The following is an 18702-nucleotide window of genomic DNA, read 5'->3' on the forward strand; positions in this document are numbered from 1 at the left end:
ACAGCTTGTGAATTTTTTCCCAATACTGCCTCCTTGTCGGAGGGAGCCGTTGGTAAAGCAGGCTTCAGGAACCTGCGAGGAAAAAATGTCTCGACTCTCCAATCTGTACCCCTGGGATAATACTTGTATGATCTAGGGGTCAACTTGCGAGTGATCCCACTGCGCGCTGAGACTCTTGAGACTACCCCCCCACTGGTGGAGGGCTTCTTTTCCTGGGAAGGGGCTGCCTGCTGCAGTCTACTTCCCTTTCCTCTATGTCTGGGCAGATATGACTGGCCTTTTGTCCGCTTGCCCACATGGGAACGGAAGGATTGAGGCTGAAAAGACAGTGTCTTTTTCTGCTGAGATGTAACTTGGGGTAAAAAGGTTGGATTTCCCAGCTGTGGCCGTGGCCCCCAGGTCCGACGGACCGACCCCAAATAACTCCTTCCCTTTATACGGCAATACTTCCATGTGCCGTATGGGATCTGTATCACCTGACCACTGTCGTGTCCATGACATCTTCTGGGAGATATGGACAACGCACTTATCTTGATGCCAGAGTGCAAATATCCCTCTGTGCATCTCGCATACATATATATAGAATGCATCCTATTAATTGCTCTATATCAATAAAATATTTTTAGTCAGGGAATTCGACCAAGCCAACCCAGCACTGCATCTCCAGGCTGATGGCGATCGCTGGTCGCAGTATAACCACCGTCTGTGTGTATATACTTTTTAGGATATTTTTCCAGCTGCCTATCAGCTGGCTCCTTGAGGGCGGCCGTATTTGGAGACGGTAACGCCACTTGATAAGTGTGTGAGCGCCTTATCCACCCTAATGGGTGTTTCCCAACGCGCCCTAACTTCTGGCGGGACAAGGTATAACGCCAATATTTGCTATCGGGGTAAACCCACGCATCATCACACACTTCATTTTATTTTATCTGATTCAGGAAAAACTACAGGTAGTTTTTTCACTTCCACATAATACCCTTTTCTGTGGTACTTGTAGTATCAGAAATATGTAACAGCTCCTTCATTGCCCTTAACGTGTGGCCCTAATGAGGAATACGTTTGTTTATTCACCGTCGACACTGGATTCAGTGTCCGTGTCTGTGTCTGTGTCGACCGACTGAGGTAAATGGGCGTTTTTTATAAAAAACCCCTGACGGTGTTTCTGAGACGCCTGGACCGTTACTAATTGTTTGTCGGCCGTCTCATGTCGTCAACCGACCTTGCAGCGTGTTGACATTCTCACGTAATTCCCTAAATAAGCCATCCATTCCGGTGTCGACTCCCTAGAGAGTGACATCACCATTACAGGCAATTTCTCCGCCTCCTCCAGCATCGTCCTCATACATGTCGACACACACGTACCGACACACAGCACACACACCTGGAATGCTCTGACAGAGGACAGGACCCCACTAGCCCTTTGGAGAGACAGAGGGAGAGTTTGCCAGCACACACCAAAAAAAACCCGCTATAATTACATAGGGACAACCTTATATAAGTGTTTCTCCCTAATAGCATCTTTATATATATATTTATATCGCCAATTTGTGCCCCCCCTCTCTGTTTAAACCCTGTTTCTGTAGTGCAGTGCAGGGGAGAGCCTGGGAGCCTTCTCTCCAGCCTTTCTGTGAGAGAAAAAATGGCGCTGTGTGCTGAGGAGATAGGCCCCGCCCCTTTTACGGCGGGCTCGTCTCCCGCTCTTTAGTGAAGTTTGGCAGGGGTTAAATATCTCCATATAGCCTCTGGGGGCTATATGTGAGGTATTTTTAGCCAGTATATAGGTTTACATTTGCCTCCCAGGGCGCCCCCCCCCAGCGCCCTGCACCCTCAGTGACAGCGTGTGAAGTGTGCTGAGAGGAAAATGGCGCACAGCTGCAGTGCTGTGCGCTACCTTTAGAAGACTGTCAGAGTCTTCAGCCGCCGATTCTGGACCTCTTCTAACTTCAGCATCTGCAAGGGGGCCGGCGGCGCGGCTCCGGTGACCATCCAGGCTGTACCTGTGATCGTCCCTCTGGAGCTAATGTCCAGTAGCCAAGAAGCCAATCCATCCTGCACGCAGGTGAGTTCACTTCTTCTCCCCTCAGTCCCTCGTTGCAGTGATCCTGTTGCCAGCAGGACTCACTGTAAAATAAAAAACCTAAGCTAAACTTTCTCTAAGCAGCTCTTTAGGAGAGCCACCTAGATTGCACCCTTCTCGGCCGGGCACAAAAATCTAACTGGAGTCTGGAGGAGGGTCATAGGGGGAGGAGCCAGTGCACACCACCTGATCTGGAAAAGCTTTACTTTTTGTGCCCTGTCTCCTGCGGAGCCGCTATTCCCCATGGTCCTTTCAGGAACCCCAGCATCCACTAGGACGATAGAGAAAAATTGTTAGGGGGGGCGTGGCCTGGCTGCTGTGGAGGGTAGCTGTGCATCTCCCCAGCTCCTGCAAGCATTGCTATTATTTAGTCTTTTATACCCTCCCAACTGATGCCTGACTGTCCCAGACACCCCTCAGTGGCTACAGCTACCCTGCTGCTGGTGTTTGGGGGGACCCGCGGAGTCGGGGAGCACTTTTAAGTGCTCCTGCGGATTGCGGCCTTCCCCCCAGAGTGAAGCCGGGGCCTGGAGTTGGAAGGCGGCCCGGACTGGCCGTTGGGAAGTGGAGCCTTGCCGTGGACTGGCCCCCGGTGGTCCCCCTCAGCATACTGCCGCCCTGCTCGGACCCGCTGTGCCCTCCCCGGTGGATGGAGAGTCGTGCCCCGACGTGCGGGTGAGTCAGCTCCGTGCTCGGAGCTTCCCTGCCAGCCGCCGCGCCCGCTGTCCTCCGAAGCCGCCGGGCCGCTGGACGCGCCTTACCTCCCCTGCCTCTTACGTCCTCCTTCTAGCCTGGGTCACGGGGAGCCGTGAGGCCGGCCGCCTGGGCTCCACGGGTTACCGCACTGAGGTCCGCTCTCCTCCCGCTCCCCTGTGCTGCGGATCCGAGAGGCCTACTGACGGCCGCCAGACAGGGGCCTAGATTAAACCCCCGGGCCGGCGCGCACTTCCGGGGCCGCGGGAGGGAATCACGCACCTCTTCCCTGCCCTCTGGAGCTCTACCCATCAAGGGACCAGCTAGGGGAGCGTCTCCTGCCGCTGCCGAATTCTGCGGGTGCCTGGGATCGCTGGGGCCGCCGGGGATTGGTGGAGCTGCGGGGGGCCCGGCGACCATCTTGGAGGGGGCCCTCAGCCGGCACCGGGACCCAGGGCCGCACGGAGGGGACTGGGGGTCCGCAGCGGAACACCTGGGAGCTACATCTCCAACGGGGGGTAAGTGAGCTGCTGCCATAAGACCTCAGTGGCACCCCCTCACTACATTACATTACGGTTCAGCCTCTACCCCCCCTCGTGCCGAGACATCATTGCTGGTCCCTGCCTCTGCACGCACTGACTCCATATGCCGGTCTGATCGCTTCTAGGGGGTTGCGGAGTCGCCATTGGCTCCTGACATCACACGCCGGTTGCTGGAAACTTCGTCCGGCTTCGCCCTGACCCCGGTGACACCGGCTCTTGTTCCCGGCGGGACTCCACTGGCACCTGACTTGCTTTGATGACCCCACTGCCTGGCCTGCTTTAATACCCGGAACTCTTACTCCCCTATCCGCAATGGCGGAAGTGCCCTTGACTAGGGGACTCCCTCCTACCTCTGACGTGGAGTCCTCACTGCCGGCATTCCCGCCATACCAGCCCCCGGCGCTATGACCACCTGAAAGTGAGGAGCGTGGTCCCCCCCCCCCCCCCCCTTTTTTTTTTTTTTGACTCCCTGTCTCCCCTGACGGATCATATTTCATAGTATAATACCCTACACTGGTCCGATCCACATGCAGAAATCTTCGTCCAAGACTCCTAAACAAGGGGGTGCTGATATCTCTCCCCTCCCCTCCTCTTGATTCTATGGATAACTCCGTCACACCGCCTTATGCTCCGTCCACTAAGGATGATATCTTAGCTCTCCGCTCCCTTATTACGTACTTTAAGGACTCCCTGGAGTCCAAACTGGACAAGGCGGTGCCCTCCATTAAGACGGACATCTCATCCCTCGCTTCTAGAGCCTCTAAAATGGAATCTCGTCAGGACCATTTCCAGAAAGCTCTAAACGATACGGGTCGTGACTTGGACCACATTGTCTCAGAACTGTCTGAACTTCGTACTAAAAACGAGGATCTTGAGAACCGCGAACGCAGATCCAATCTACGCATTCGCAACATCCCTGAATCCGTCAGTGTGGATAACCTCGAACCCTATCTTCACAACCTCTTCTCCTTTCTGATACCGGACCTGGGGGATGTACAGTTTCCTCTAGAGAGAGCTCATCGTGCCCTCCGTCCTAAGCCTAGGGATGGTGAGCCTCCTCGCGATGTGGTCCTCCGCTTTCTCAAGTTTAAAGATAAAGAAAGGGTCCTCAACTCTACTCGTGGAAAGCCTCATGTACTCTTCAATTCATCTAAACTTCAGTTCTTCCAAGATCTGGCCGCTCTAACCATAGCTAAATGGAGGGAACTCCGTGATCTAACAAAGGCACTACGGGACAGGAACATCCGATACCGATGGGGTTTCCCCTTTAAGCTAATCGTTGACCTTCAGGGAAAAAGAGTCCTCATCAGAGATCCCCGTGAGGGCAAGGACTTGCTTTCGCATATAGAAGAAGCTGGACCCCCTGTAGGGGCAGACCACTCAACTTAAAATTTGATTATGCGTTGGGATGGATGTTTTCCTATGAGCCCTTCTTCCTTTCCGTTGATAAATACATCAGCCCTTGAATAATCTGCGCCACTACGCTCACTTCCCCCTTCAGACGTTTGTATAACTTTTCATTGACTGTTTGTTGTCGGGGGATCACCCCTTTGTTATATGACTGTAAGGACTTCAATGTTATGTTCACGTACTGCATATGTCCACCCCTCCCCCCCCCCCCCCCATCCTCCCCCCTCCCTACCCCGTGATGCCTTATGTTCTTTTTCTGGAATTGTCTCAAGGTCACTCTTTGTAGCAGTTCAAACTCACTAAACTCAATATGTTTACAGTAGCCTAGGTGGCCAAATTTCGGTTTCTAACAGTCGCCCCTAGCCTCGCATGCTACTTCTAGCCACGGTTTGACTTTAACGTCCCCTGATGCTGCATTTTACCTCCCGTTGTTAGTTTGTTCCCAGTTCAGGGAATTAATGTTTCTCTTAGTTGTTCACAGTAATATTTATAGCTTCATGCATTATTAGGTCTTTTCTCTCCCGCTGTCCTAACGTTTACAAGTTCTATTTGTTTTGGGTTGTGGCGTGGTCCACGGGCACAGGGGCCTCGCATATTTAGCCAGCTTCTCCGTTGGCTTTCTCCTAGACTCCACATGCCGCACTGTGGGCCCCCTGTGCCTGTCGCCCCTACCGGTTTTAACAAGTGTGTATCTTTGTACTCCGTAAAAGTTACTGGTATCTCCAGATGATAATTACTCAATGTATTTTCTGGTGATGATTGTTTCCCTCCCCCCCCCCCCCCCCACTTTTTTTTCCTTTCTCTTTCCCTCCCCCTTATCTCTCTCCCTTTATCCCCCTCTCCCAGGGGACACCGATCCACCTCTTGTCTCCTACACACTAGTGCCCGTTTTGTTTAACGCATTATCCCTTCTCTTCTTGGGTTGTGCGTATACTCCCTGTTCTCCTCCCTGCATGTGATATTTCTCTACTCATTTAGATCTCCACCACCCCCCAATTTTATTTATTTTTTATTCCCTTTTGGCGACTCGGAACTTTCATTGTATTGAGTAACCTGCTCTTCCCCTTTTTCTTACCCGTCTCTGTTTTCCTCAATCCGAATTGGGTACTCTGCTCCTTTTAACACCCCCCCCCCCCCCCCCCCCTCCTTTTTTTTTTTTTTTTTTTTTTCTCTTTTCTTTCTCGCCTTCTTTTCTAAACTCTCTCTCTTGAGCGAGTCGGCCCCTTTCCTCTGCTCCCCCTTTTCAATACCTCATCCACACTCCCCCCCGCTCCCAACATCATGCCTTTCACCATTGCCTCTATGAATGTCCGGGGCCTTAACACGCCCCATAAACGCTCTCACTTGTTCCGTACAATCCGCACTCTACGCGCAGACATAGTTCTACTACAAGAAACACATTTTAAGCGATATGGTCACCCCACTTTGTCTTCCAGACGATTCTCCACTGTGTTGTACTCCTCAAGTGAATCTAAGCATAACGGAGTCGCTATCCTGATAAGCAACAAACTCCCCTTCACTCAAAGCTCGGTTCATGTTGACACAGAGGGGAGGTATATCATTCTGGTTGGCAGGCTGGGGCACCTGGAAGTGACTATAGCTAACCTCTATGCTCCCAACACGGGCCAACAACGGTTTTTGGGATCCTTTTTCAAGGCTCTCCAAAAACACAGAGCGGGTTATGTATTCCTGGGAGGGGATTTCAAAGCAGTTCTAGACCCTCTATTAGATAAATCCGCTTCCCAGAAACACCCTCGCACCTGTCATATATCCGATACTTTCTCTAAACTAATTAAAGAAGCATCTCTCTTCGATACTTGGCGTGCTCTTAACCCATCCTCCAAGGACTACACTTTTTTCCCAATCCCCATCAGTCTTATTCCAGACTTGACTACCTTTTCTGCAGCCCCCCGGCCTCTAACCACATTTTGTCCTCATCGATTATCCCCAATGTATGGTCGGACCACTCCTCCGTCGCGTCCGCATTTGATCTGTTGGATGCCCCAGCTTACCGCCCATCATGGCGCCTGAATGAGACACTTCTTAAAATTCCCTCCTTCAAATCCAAGATAGCTGGACTGCTCACGGAATACTTTTCTCTTAACAATCCTGAATCAGGATGCTCCCCATTAGTCTGGGAAGCTCACAAAGCTGTCCTCCAGAGGCCATGTAATTAGCTATGCATCTTACCGCAATAGGGAACACAAAGCAATACTTAGAAACCTCACTGATCAGGTCCAAATCCTAGACTCTCTTCATAAGCGTAGTCCCACGGACTCGAACTATAAACAGCTTATGGCAGCTAGGGCAACTCTCAATGCACTAATCACAGAAAAGATAGATAAATCCCTACGTTGGCTGAATCAGCGATTTTATGAGAAAAGCAACAAGGCTGATGCCCTCTTGGCAAATAGATTAAAAGCACGCAAAGCCCTCTCTTCTATAGTCTCGCTTAAGGACTCTAACGGTAATACACACTATAATCCCTCAGACATCAACTCTATCTTTAAGGAATACTACACCCGTTTGTATAACTCCCCAGGCAGTACGTCATCCCTACCTGACTCAAACACGCGCATCTCCGACTTCCTGACCTCATGCTCCCTACCGCAGTTGGATACACCCTCAGCCACTGCATTATGTAAGCCTATATCTGATGAGGAAGTATCGCTGCTCTTAAACTACAGAAACCCTCTAAGGCTCCGGGACCGGACGGCCTACCCTTTGCGTACTATAAAACATTCGAGTGTTCTCTTGTCCCTCACTTGACGTCTACTTTTAATAAAATCCTTAATGGGGAACTCTTTCACAGCGAAACTACTAAAGCACTAATTACTGTTATTCCCAAACCTTGTAAAGATCACCAACAGGTCTCTAATTATCGCCCTATTTCTCTTCTCAACACCGACTTGAAACTTTTTGCAAAAATTCTTGCCCTACGCCGGAACCCCCTTCTTCCGTCTCTTATACATCCCGACCAAGTCGGATTTGTCCCTACACGCCAAGCTCTAGATAATACCAGACGCACCGTTAACCTGATCCATCATGCTAACTCTCTCAAACTCCCCTCTCTTCTATTGGCACTAGACGCGGAGAAAGCCTTCGATAGGGTTTCGTGGGCCTTTCTCGATCAAACACTCCGCAGCTTTGGTGTTCGCGGGGAATTTCTCCAAGCCATTTCAGCACTCTATCACAATCCCTCCACTTCTGTTCTAGCGAACGGAATTCTTTCAGACTCCTTCGCCATCACCAATGGTACGCGACAGGGATGCCCCCTGTCTCCTCTCATCTTCGCTCTGATAATTGAACCTCTCGCTTGCCGCATCCGTCTTAATCCGGACATTACGGGCTTTTCTATCAAAGACTCACACTACAAACTTTCCCTTTTTTGCGGATGACGTCCTCCTCACCCTCACTAGCCCGTTAATTTCCCTACCCAATCTTTTCAAAGAACTAACTCTCTATGGGGACCTCTCTGGATATAAGGTGAACAATGACAAGTCAGAGGCTCTCCCATTACACATCCCTCTCAACACGCTAAATCTTCTGAAATCCAACTTCCCTTTTGCATGGCGTCATACCTCCATTAAATATTTGGGGGGTGCATATTACCAAATCTTACCATTCTCTCTATGACGCAAACTTTCCTCCCTTATTTAAGGAAATATCTCAAAACATCTTAGGATGGAAAAAACATTTCATTTCTTGGATTGGCAGGATTAATGCCATTAAGATGAACGTCATCCCCAAGATTTTATACCTCTTCCAGACTCTCCCTGTCCCAATCCCTCCCCGGATTCTATCCTCCCTCCAGACCCAATATGGTAAATTCATATGGAATGATAAGAAGCCGCGATTGCGTAGGGAGACTCTCCATCAGAGCTCTCCGTGTGGTGGTTTGGGCCTTCCCTCGCTATCAAGATAATACTACGCCACGGCACTCAGTCAACTTGTTGCCTGGCATTCTCCACGGCACACAAGGAGATGGGTGAACTTGGAGAGTGACTTGGCTGAGGTCGATTCAGTTTCTCATCTTCCATGGCTCCCCCGTCCGCACAGACCTAAAACCATTCAGCCAGTGCCAACAATATCCCTAACTTTATCGGTGTGGGACTCACTAAACTCTAAACTTTCACTCCACACACTTCCCTCTCCCCTAACCCCCATCTGGAACAACCCCTCCTTCTCCCCGGGTCGATCCCATCATTTTGCTTCCAACTGGGCCAGGGCGGGCGTCTCCTGCTTTCACCATCTACTTCATAACAATGTACCGTACTCTTTCACAGACCTTCAAACAAAGCACTCTCTCCCGACTTCATATTTTTATCAATACCTTCAAATTCGAAATTTCGTGATGTCCTCAACTAGGACAACGCCTCTTCCTAATATCCCGACTCCGATGGAGCGCCTTTGCATGTATCGTCCCACGGATCGAGGCACTATTTCTAATCTGTATCACTCCATTTTGTCTCCAGCTGCGCCTCCCCGCACAGCACATGAACTTGCATGGGAAACTGACTTGGGGACTTCCCTAGATGATGACGTATGGGAATCTGTCCGATTGAATATTTCTAAATGTTCTGTTAGTGTCTCCATTAAGGAGAACTCCTACAAGTCTATACGCGCTGGTATTTGGTTCCCAAACGCTTACACCAAATATATCCGAATACTTCTAACCTATGTTGGCGTCAATGTGGTCAAGTAGGCTCGTATTTTCATATCTGGTGGAGCTGCCCGAAGATAGCCTCTTTCTGGTCAATGGTCCGTATCCTTATTCAGTCGCTTATCCCGGACTGCCCCTCCCTCCCCCCTGAGACGTTGCTCCTGTGTGCCCCATCCTGTCAGCTATCCAAGCCGGAAAACAAACTGGCTGTGCATATAGCCTGTGCAGCTAAACTCCAAATTGCTAAATCATGGAAACTCCCCACCCCTCCAACCCGTCCTGAACTTATGAACCGCGTGTGGTTTGTTGCAAAGATGGAATACCTTTCCTCCTTGATGAACAACACAGTGGATAAATTCCACGTCGTTTGGACACCTTGGTACACTAAATTCCAAGTAGCTCTCCCAGGTCTCTCCTAGTTCACCTTACCCTTTTTCCCCACCCTACTTATCTCCCGACTCGCTCTCCCCTCGTCTGTGATTTGTTTTTGGTTTTTACACTCTTTATTTATCTCCACTCTCCTCTCTCCTCAATTTTTATTACCACTCTTGCTTCTTTTTCCCTCTGACGCTCTTGGTAATATCCTACAAGCCCTTCCAAGGGTTCCACTGGTTGGCCCTTCGGAATTTATATATTTTTGTTCCTAACTCTTGATTGTTTTTGGGTTTGTTTAAAAAAAATAATAAAAAAAAATAATAACAAATAACATAGAGACAAACTCCTGCACTTAATTTTCTAGCCTATGTATTCTAGTTTTCTTGTGCTCTGAGTATGTCAATTACTTCCATTTGTCATTGTTTTTCTCTTGTCAATAAACTTTTGTGATTTAAAAAAAAACAAAAAAAAACATTGTTAAATATATAGGCACAGCTTAAAACAAAGAAACATGGGATCTGCTTGTTCTGTCAGGTGCCCAGGAGTTTCCCAGACATTAAAAGACAGTAGGCCAGGCCTGGCCAACCTGTGGCTCTCCAACTGTTGTAAAACTACAAGGCCCATCATGCCTTGCCACTGTTTTGCTATTAGGGAATGCTAAAACTGTGTCGGGGCATGCTGGGACGTGTAGTTTCACAACATCTGGAGAGCCACAGGTTGGCCAGGCCTGCAGTAGGCAATTGGGCATGTTGGGAGTCTGGGACAGATGTATTACGCCTGGAGAAGTTATAAAGGAGTGATAAAGCAGTGATAAGTGCAAGGTGATAACGCACCAGCCAGTCAGCTTCTGTCATTTTTCAAATCTGTTATGATTGGCTGGTACATTATCACCTTGCACTTATCATTGCTATATCACTTCTTTATCCCTTCTCCAAGTTTATACATCTGCCCTACTGTTTCTAAACGCTCATTACATCATTAAAAACGGAACACTGCATCTCTGTGCAGATTTCTCTACAAAAGAAATGTTGCTGGGTTTGGAATTCCCCTAATTAGAAGAGTGTTGTTGGAGACTGTACAATCACTCCCATTGGAAGGGATGTTAGTGATACATTTTTTTAATGTTTTGTTGCTGCAGAAAAATCTAGGAGCGGCAGTACTCTGCGTGTCCCTCTCTAGTAGTGAGTGTGTGTATTTTTTGGAGGGGGCTTATACCAAGTGAGGTATGTGAAATATTTTTTTGACACTGTAAAATGTACAGGAACAGCCAGTCTCTTCTCTCCCATTCTCTGGTTTTTGCACAGGGGCACAGTAGCAACACTAACAAAAAGTCATTGGGATCATGTAAATTAATGCTAATATGTGAAGTAGTTTAAATGTTCTAAGTACAAAACAAACATCCACAGTGGCAGTACTTATGGGGCAAGTCCAGGTACCAGCGGTGTCTGAGCTTGTCTTTACATTTTTAGAGAACAGGCAGAGGCAGACACAGTGTGAAAAGTGCCATGTGCCGTGATCCGCAGACCTGATGGCAAAGATTATTCCTAGATAAGGGGTCTCTTTCATCAAGTGGCAAATGTGCAGCTTTTCCAGGGTATGTCTGAAGCACTCATAGGGCCAGATTTGTACCAATAAAATATGTAGGCTATCTTGGGGGCTCGCTGCGCTCGCCATGCTTCGGGCCCGGTGGCGGCCGAAGGTCGTTACAGGTTCTATGCCCCCTCAGGTGGTGGCGTGGACCACCACCCAAGTGGGGGAAGTAGCCAGCAGTCGGGACTCTGACCGCCGGTATTCCAGCTGGTGGCGGGATTCCGGTATCGGTATCCTGACCACCAGGATCCCGACCGGTGGTCAACTGACTGCCTCCCATTTTTTTTCCATGTTTAATTTTATAAAAGTGTGCAGTTTTTTTTTCTTTTCTTTTCATGTGACATGAATACATATATGAATTATTTAATGTAATTGGCAGTGGTAGCGTGGGTATGATCATGGCAATGGTAGCATGGGTGTGACCAATGTGTGATTGACTTATGTGGGCCTATTTGGTCAGGTAAAGGTCAGTGCCTACTAGCTGATCTCATTAAATTATTCATTTTTGAAGTATGCATTCATGTGGTTTAGATCACTAGAACTGCTGTTCAGCCCCTTCCAACTTACTCATGGAATAAGCATCAAATGCCAAAAATTGTCCATATTGTACTCTTTCATTACTAATCTGGAAAGTCATTGCGTGTTTTACATAGAGCCAGCATAGTGAATCCATAGCAGTGATCAATGATCATTGAGCAATACACAACTAGAGGAGGATGATGATGATGGTGGTGGTGGTGGTGGTGGTGGTGGTGGTGATGATGATGAAATTGGAGCAATCCTCAAGTTCCTACGCATTTTCCGTCTGATTGTCATGCATTTTGAACACCTAAACAACAAATCAGTTATAACCATTTCCACTAGCTGTGTGTGGAGTACTTTTTTCCATGAGATTTGCTGATGTCAGAAACAAGTTGTATGTGTGAACTTCTTGTGTCTTGGCTACGCCATATGAGGTGGAAGAGAGAGGAGGATTGCATCCAATTGCTAAAAAATTGCTTCCTCGCGCTTGTGCCAGATAACATGCTTTACATTATAGTGTAAAGGTTCCAGTGGAAGCTTATCCCTAACTGAGCCTCCCCCAAAGCAGCAAAATCTGTGTGTGTGTGTATGTATCTTCCTCGCTAGACGTCCATTGTCTGCAGATCCGCTCTGTCAGTCCCTCCGATGGTTACTGGTATTCTACCGTATTAATACTAAAATACTTTTACTTACATAGAAGGCTATTCACCAAACTGCACCAACATACATCTCCTCACTCATCTCAAAATATCTCCCTACCCGACCTCTCCGCTCTGCACAAGATCTGTGTCTCTCATCCACACGCATTACTTGTTCACACTCAAAATTACAGGACTTTATCCGGGCTTCACCCACTCTCTGGAATGCACTCCCACGCACAATAAGACTCGCCTCTAGTCTCCAAACCTTTAAACGTTCCCTGAAAACTCACCTCTTCAGACAAACCGACACAGCCTTCAGTGCTTCCCTATCTAATTACATCCTCTCTGTACAGTACACAACATCACATATCTTGTCTTTGTTTACTCTCACACCCTCCTGACCCTTGGCCAACATTGCTGGGTGATCATATCATACAACCCATTAAGAACCTAGCAATCTGGTGGACCATTACGCAATAGGTAGCATCTATCCTTGTGTATCAATGCCTATTTCCCCATAGATTGTAAACTTGCGAGCAGGGCCTTCCTACCTCTGTCTGTCTGCTTTTATATAGTTTTGTTCTATTACTCTTGTTCTAATTGTAAAGTGCAACGGAATATGCTGCGCTATATAAGAAACCAGGGACGGATTGGAATTGTACACCAGCCTGGGAAATTTATGGAAGCAGCCCTAATCGGTGCGGAGTCTGTTGAGGGAGCGGGGTCTGTCAAGAGGTCGGGGCCACTAATCAGAGGTCCTGATTCTGAGATAGACACAGTTGGGGCCTCTTTTGCTTTACGTTATGCTAATGTTTACCTGCGACTTTATGCATATGCTGCTACAATACCCTTCCCTGATGTACATCCGTCCGTCTGAATATACAAGGACTGATATGCCCACTTTCAGTGTCCACTGATATTGCTGTCATGACTTCTGATTTTATTGATTTTTTTTTTTTTTTTTAATTCTACAAACCCCTTTTTTTTAACCTTTTATATGTTTCAAAGTACAAGGAGGGGAGCACACACTACATACAGTACAGGGAGGGGGAGCACACACTACATACAGTACAGGGAGGGGGAGCACACACTACATACAGTACAGGGAGGGGGAGCACACACTACATACAGCACAGTACAGGGAGGGGGAGCACACACTACATACAGCACAGGGAGAGGGAGCACACACTACATACAGTACAGGGAGAGGGAGCACACACTACATACAGCACAGTACAGGGAGGGAAGCACACACTACATACAGCACAGTACAGGGAGGGAGCACACACTACATACAGTACAGGGAGGGAAGCACACACTACATACAGCACAGTACAGGGAGAGGGAGCACACACTACATACAGCACAGTACAGGGAGAGGGAGCACACACTACATACAGCACAGTACAGGGAGAGGGAGCACACACTACATACAGTACAGGGAGGGAAGCACACACTACATACAGCACAGTACAGGGAGGGAAGCACACACTACATACAGCACAGTACAGGGAGGGAGCACACACTACATACAGCACAGTACAGGGAGGGAAGCACACACTACATACAGCACAGTACAGGGAGGGAGCACACACTACATACAGCACAGTACAGGGAGGGAAGCACACACTACATACAGCACAGTACAGGGAGGGAGCACACACTACATACAGCACAGTACAGGGAGAGGGAGCACACACTACTTACAGCACAGTACAAGGAGGGGGAGCACACACAAGTAGTGAAACACAGACACATGGGACCTGCACAGCGGAATCTGTCCCAGTGGCCAATCCGCCCCTGATTACATAGCCACCACATTATTACACGAATAGCACTGCATTACACGTATAGCACCACATAACATGAATAGCACCGCACTACACGTATAGCACCGCATTACACAAATACAGTAGCACCACATAACACTAATAGCACCACATTATAGGTATAGCACTGCACTACACGTATAGCACCGCATTATACGAATAGCACAACATTACACGTATACAGTAGCACCTCATTACACAAATACAGTAGCACCACATTACATATGTAGCCACCGAATTACGGGGGTAATTCAGAGTTGATCGCAGCAGCAAATTTGTTAGCAGTTGGGCAAAACCATGTGCACTGCAGGTGTGGCAGATATAGCATGTGCAGAGAGTTAAGGTGCATACACACGGAGAGATTTTGACTGAGAGATTTCCCTTGAACTGGCAGTAGGAGATTTTGACTAACTTTTCCAGTGATTTTGGCTAACTCATTTAAGCAAGGGGATGCTTTTTCTTTTCCAGCGACCTAGCCAAAATTGTCTTGCCTGCACAGTCTATTTTTAGCAGCGATAGCTACCTGGCGGGGATGCGCATCGCTATCGCTGGTTGTGTACACACAGAGCGATATGCACTAACTTTCTGAGCGATTTTGACTATATAGTCAAAATCTCTTGGCTATATCGCTCCCTGTGTATGGGCCTTTAGATTTGGGTGGGTTACATTGTTTCTGTGCAGGGTAAATACTGGCTGCTTTATTTTTACACTGCAATTTAGATTTCAGTTTGAACACACCCCACCCAAATCTAAAGGGCCCTACACACTGGCCGATTTTCGGAAAGATATGAACGATCTCGTTCATAAATGAACGAGAACTCGTTCATATCTTTCAGTGTGGAGACTCCAGCGATGAACGATGCGCGTCCCCGCGCTCGTTCATCGCTGGTCTCCCGTCGGCTGTGCATGCAGGCCAATATGGACGATCTCGTCCATATTTGCCTGCACTTCAATGCAGCCGCGTGACGGGGGGAGTGAAGAAACTTCACTCCCGCCGTCACTGCCCCCCCGCCGCCGGGTCGCTCGTCGGCCGTATCCGCCGTCGGGCAGCTCGGCGGCGGGTCGGCCAGTGAGTAGGGCCCTTTACTCTCTCTGCACATGTTATATCTGCCCCCCCTGCAGTGCACATGGTGTTGCCCAACTGCTAACAAATTTGCTGCGATCAACTCTGAATTAGGCCCTACACACGTAGCCACCGCATTACATACGTAGCCACCGCATTACATACGTAGCCACCGCATTACATAAATTGGCCCATCATGGACAGACATTGGGCAGCTGTGGGACTGAAGGACTTTGCATAAGTCACAAGAGATTGTCCCATGGCTGGCTGTGAGTGCTGCCTGATCAGGTACATCCTGCTCCTGTCTAGTCCCCAAACCATACACTGTGACAGGGACGTCCTAACCCTTACAACATCATGATAATGCAAATAATGTGATTCAAAATAACCTCTCTGCCGGGTCCCCTTCAGTGCTCAGTTGCCGCTCTGGTTAGTTCAGTGAGAGTTCAGGAACTAGGGGGGTGGTGGGTTCAATGAACCCAGCTTTGACCATCGCTATGCTGCTACTCCCAGGCCGGGCTCGTTGAAGAGACCTTTAGCCGGGGCCAGAGAGAGGATACTGCTGGGCTGGTTAAATTTCTCCAGGTCCCCCACTGGTAGAAAGCATCACCACTTTTCACAGCTAGCTGCACCCAGAAGTGCCCGCCAACCTTACTTCCGGATTGCGTTCCAATCCATTCTGAGGGTGAATTGGCCTGACTGAGGGGGATATGGGACTGACCCAACGGAATCTGACATGGTGTCCTGGTGGGCCAATCCGCCCCTGTAAGAAACGGTAAGTAAATAAATAATTAAATATATGTATAATGTCACTGTGACTGGTTGTAAAGAGAATACTAGTAATTACCATTTTCCTTGGTTTGTTTGTACAGACTGCTATTAATGATTTAGAATTCTGTACAGTGTCCTATGACTGCCATGGCAACCACAGTCACACAACACTTTATGTAGTGAGCAGAACGGCTATGGAATAGCCACCTGAACTCCACTTGCTCTGTATATGTTAAAGGTAAAAGTATGCATCAGGCAGACCTTTTTCATTTGTCTTCCGGAGCAATTTTGAAAGGAGATAGTGATTAGTCGGAGGATAGCTAAGAAACCTGATTATGGTAATTAAAGGAGTACGTTGCTATGTAGAGAGAAAATAACTTCTTTTATGGCATTGCTACCTAAATATGACATCTGTGACTTTGCTTATGGCTATTACAGAAGGCTGTAAGACACTGGGTTAAAAAATATATATATTGTGCACTTATATTACACTCTGCAAGGGGTGTAGTACGGCTGACCGGCGGTCTCCTGACCGCCGGTCAGCTTACTGACGCCGGGATCCCGGCAGCATACCGACGCCGGGATCCCGGCGGGGAGGGGTGAGTGCAGCAAGCCCCTTGCGGGCTCGCTGCGCTCGCCACGCTGCGGGCTCGGTGGCGACCTGCGGTCGCCACGGGTTCTATTCCCACTCTATGGGTGTCGTGGACACCCACGAGTGGAAATAGTCCCTGTTGGTCGGCATGCCGACCATCGGGATACTGAGCCGGCGGGATGGTGGAGGTCATGTGACTGTCGGTCAGCAGACCGCCAGTCACATGAATACCACCCCTCTGCAAGAGGTATCATTACTAAGGTGTGAGTTTTTTAGAAGTGGAGATGTTGCCCATAGCAACCAATCAGATTCCACTTAACATTTATTTAGCTGCTTCTAGAAGATAATAGCTGGAATCTGGTTGCTATGGGTAACATCTCCACTTCTAAAACGTAAATATACTCCTATTTCAGGAGTTCTACTAAGGCAAAAATATTTTTTCTGCAACTTCCTTCAAAATGTATTTCTCTTACGTCCTAGTGGATGCTGGGGACGCCGTAAGGACCATGGGGTATAGACGGCTCCGCAGGAGACATGGGCACTTTAAGACTTTAGAATGGGTGTGCACTGGCTCCTCCCTCTATGCCCCTCCTCCAGACCTCAGTTAGATCCTGTGCCCAGTGGAGACTGGATGCACTGCAGGGGAGCTCTACTGAGTTTCTCTGAAAAGACTTTTGTTAGGTTTTTTATTTTCAGGGAGCACTGCTGGCAACAGGCTCCCTGCATCGTGGGACTGAGGGGAGAGAAGCAGACCTACTTAAATGATAGGCCCTGCTTCTTAGGCTACTGGACATTAGCTCCAGAGGATCGGAACGCAGGTCTCACCCGCGCCACTGTCCTCCTCACAGAGCTGGAAGATAGAAGCTGGGTGAGTATGAGAAGAAAGAAGACTTCAAAGGCGGCAGAAGACTTCAGATCTTCAATGAGGTACACGCGCAGGGGTAACGCTGCGCGCCATTGCTCCCAACACACACACACACACACACACACACACACACACACACACACACACACGGCACTGTACGGGCGCAGGGGGGGCGCCCTGGGCAGCAATTTTTACCTCAAAAACAGCACTGGCACAGGTCTCAGATACTGCGGAGGCAGTATAGTATAAAATCCCCGCCAGTATAAAGAAATTGTGCGGGACCGAAGCCCGCCGTCGAGGGGGCGGGGCTTGATCCTCCAGCATTAACCAGCGCCATTATCTCCACAGCATGCTGCAGAGAAGTGCTCCCGGACTCTCCCCTGCTGAGCAAGTACAGAGGGCAAAAACGAGGGGGAGGGCACATTTATTTGGTGCAGATTGCACACACACACACACACACACACATATATATATACTATTTAGGCTGGGACCTTGGTTTCAGTATATTGTGGCGCTGGGTGTGTGCTGGCATACTCTCTCTCTGTCTCTTCAAAGGGCCTTATTGTGGGTCAGTCCCCATATTTATTTATCCCAGTGTGTGTGGGGGTGTCAGTATGTGTGTGTTGACATGTCTGAAGCGGAAGGCTCGTCTAGGGAAGATGCAGAGTAGATGGTGGTGGTGTCTCCGTCGGCACAGCCGACACCTGATTGGGTGGACATGTGGAATGTTTTGAACGCTAATGTGGCTTTATTACAGATTGGACAAAGCAGAGTCCAAAGACATGCAGGGAATTAACCCATGGCTTTTATTGTGTCCCAGGACCCTTCAGAGTCACATAAACGTCCCTTTACCCAGTTAGCAGACACTGATACCGACACGGATTCCGACTCCAGTGTTGACTAGGATGATGCAAGGTTGCACACATGGGTTGCGAAAGTATTCAATATATGATTATTGCAATAAAAAAATGTTTTGCATATCACAGAGGAGTAAACTAACTCATCTCATGACCTGATCGTTATATATAAAAAAAAAAAAAAAAGCTTGGGATACTCCTGACATTAGACT

At 48.6% G+C, this 18702-nt stretch overlaps 1 protein-coding gene across 2 annotated transcripts in view; it reads left to right on the forward strand.

Moving 5' to 3' along the window:
* IHH (Indian hedgehog signaling molecule) overlaps positions 1 to 18702 on the forward strand; it is a 112224-nt gene that overhangs the window by 13531 nt on the left and 79991 nt on the right. The window lies entirely within an intron of this gene.

Source organism: Pseudophryne corroboree, chromosome 7, assembly GCF_028390025.1.
Source record: "Pseudophryne corroboree isolate aPseCor3 chromosome 7, aPseCor3.hap2, whole genome shotgun sequence".
Classification (NCBI taxonomy): domain Eukaryota; kingdom Metazoa; phylum Chordata; class Amphibia; order Anura; family Myobatrachidae; genus Pseudophryne; species Pseudophryne corroboree.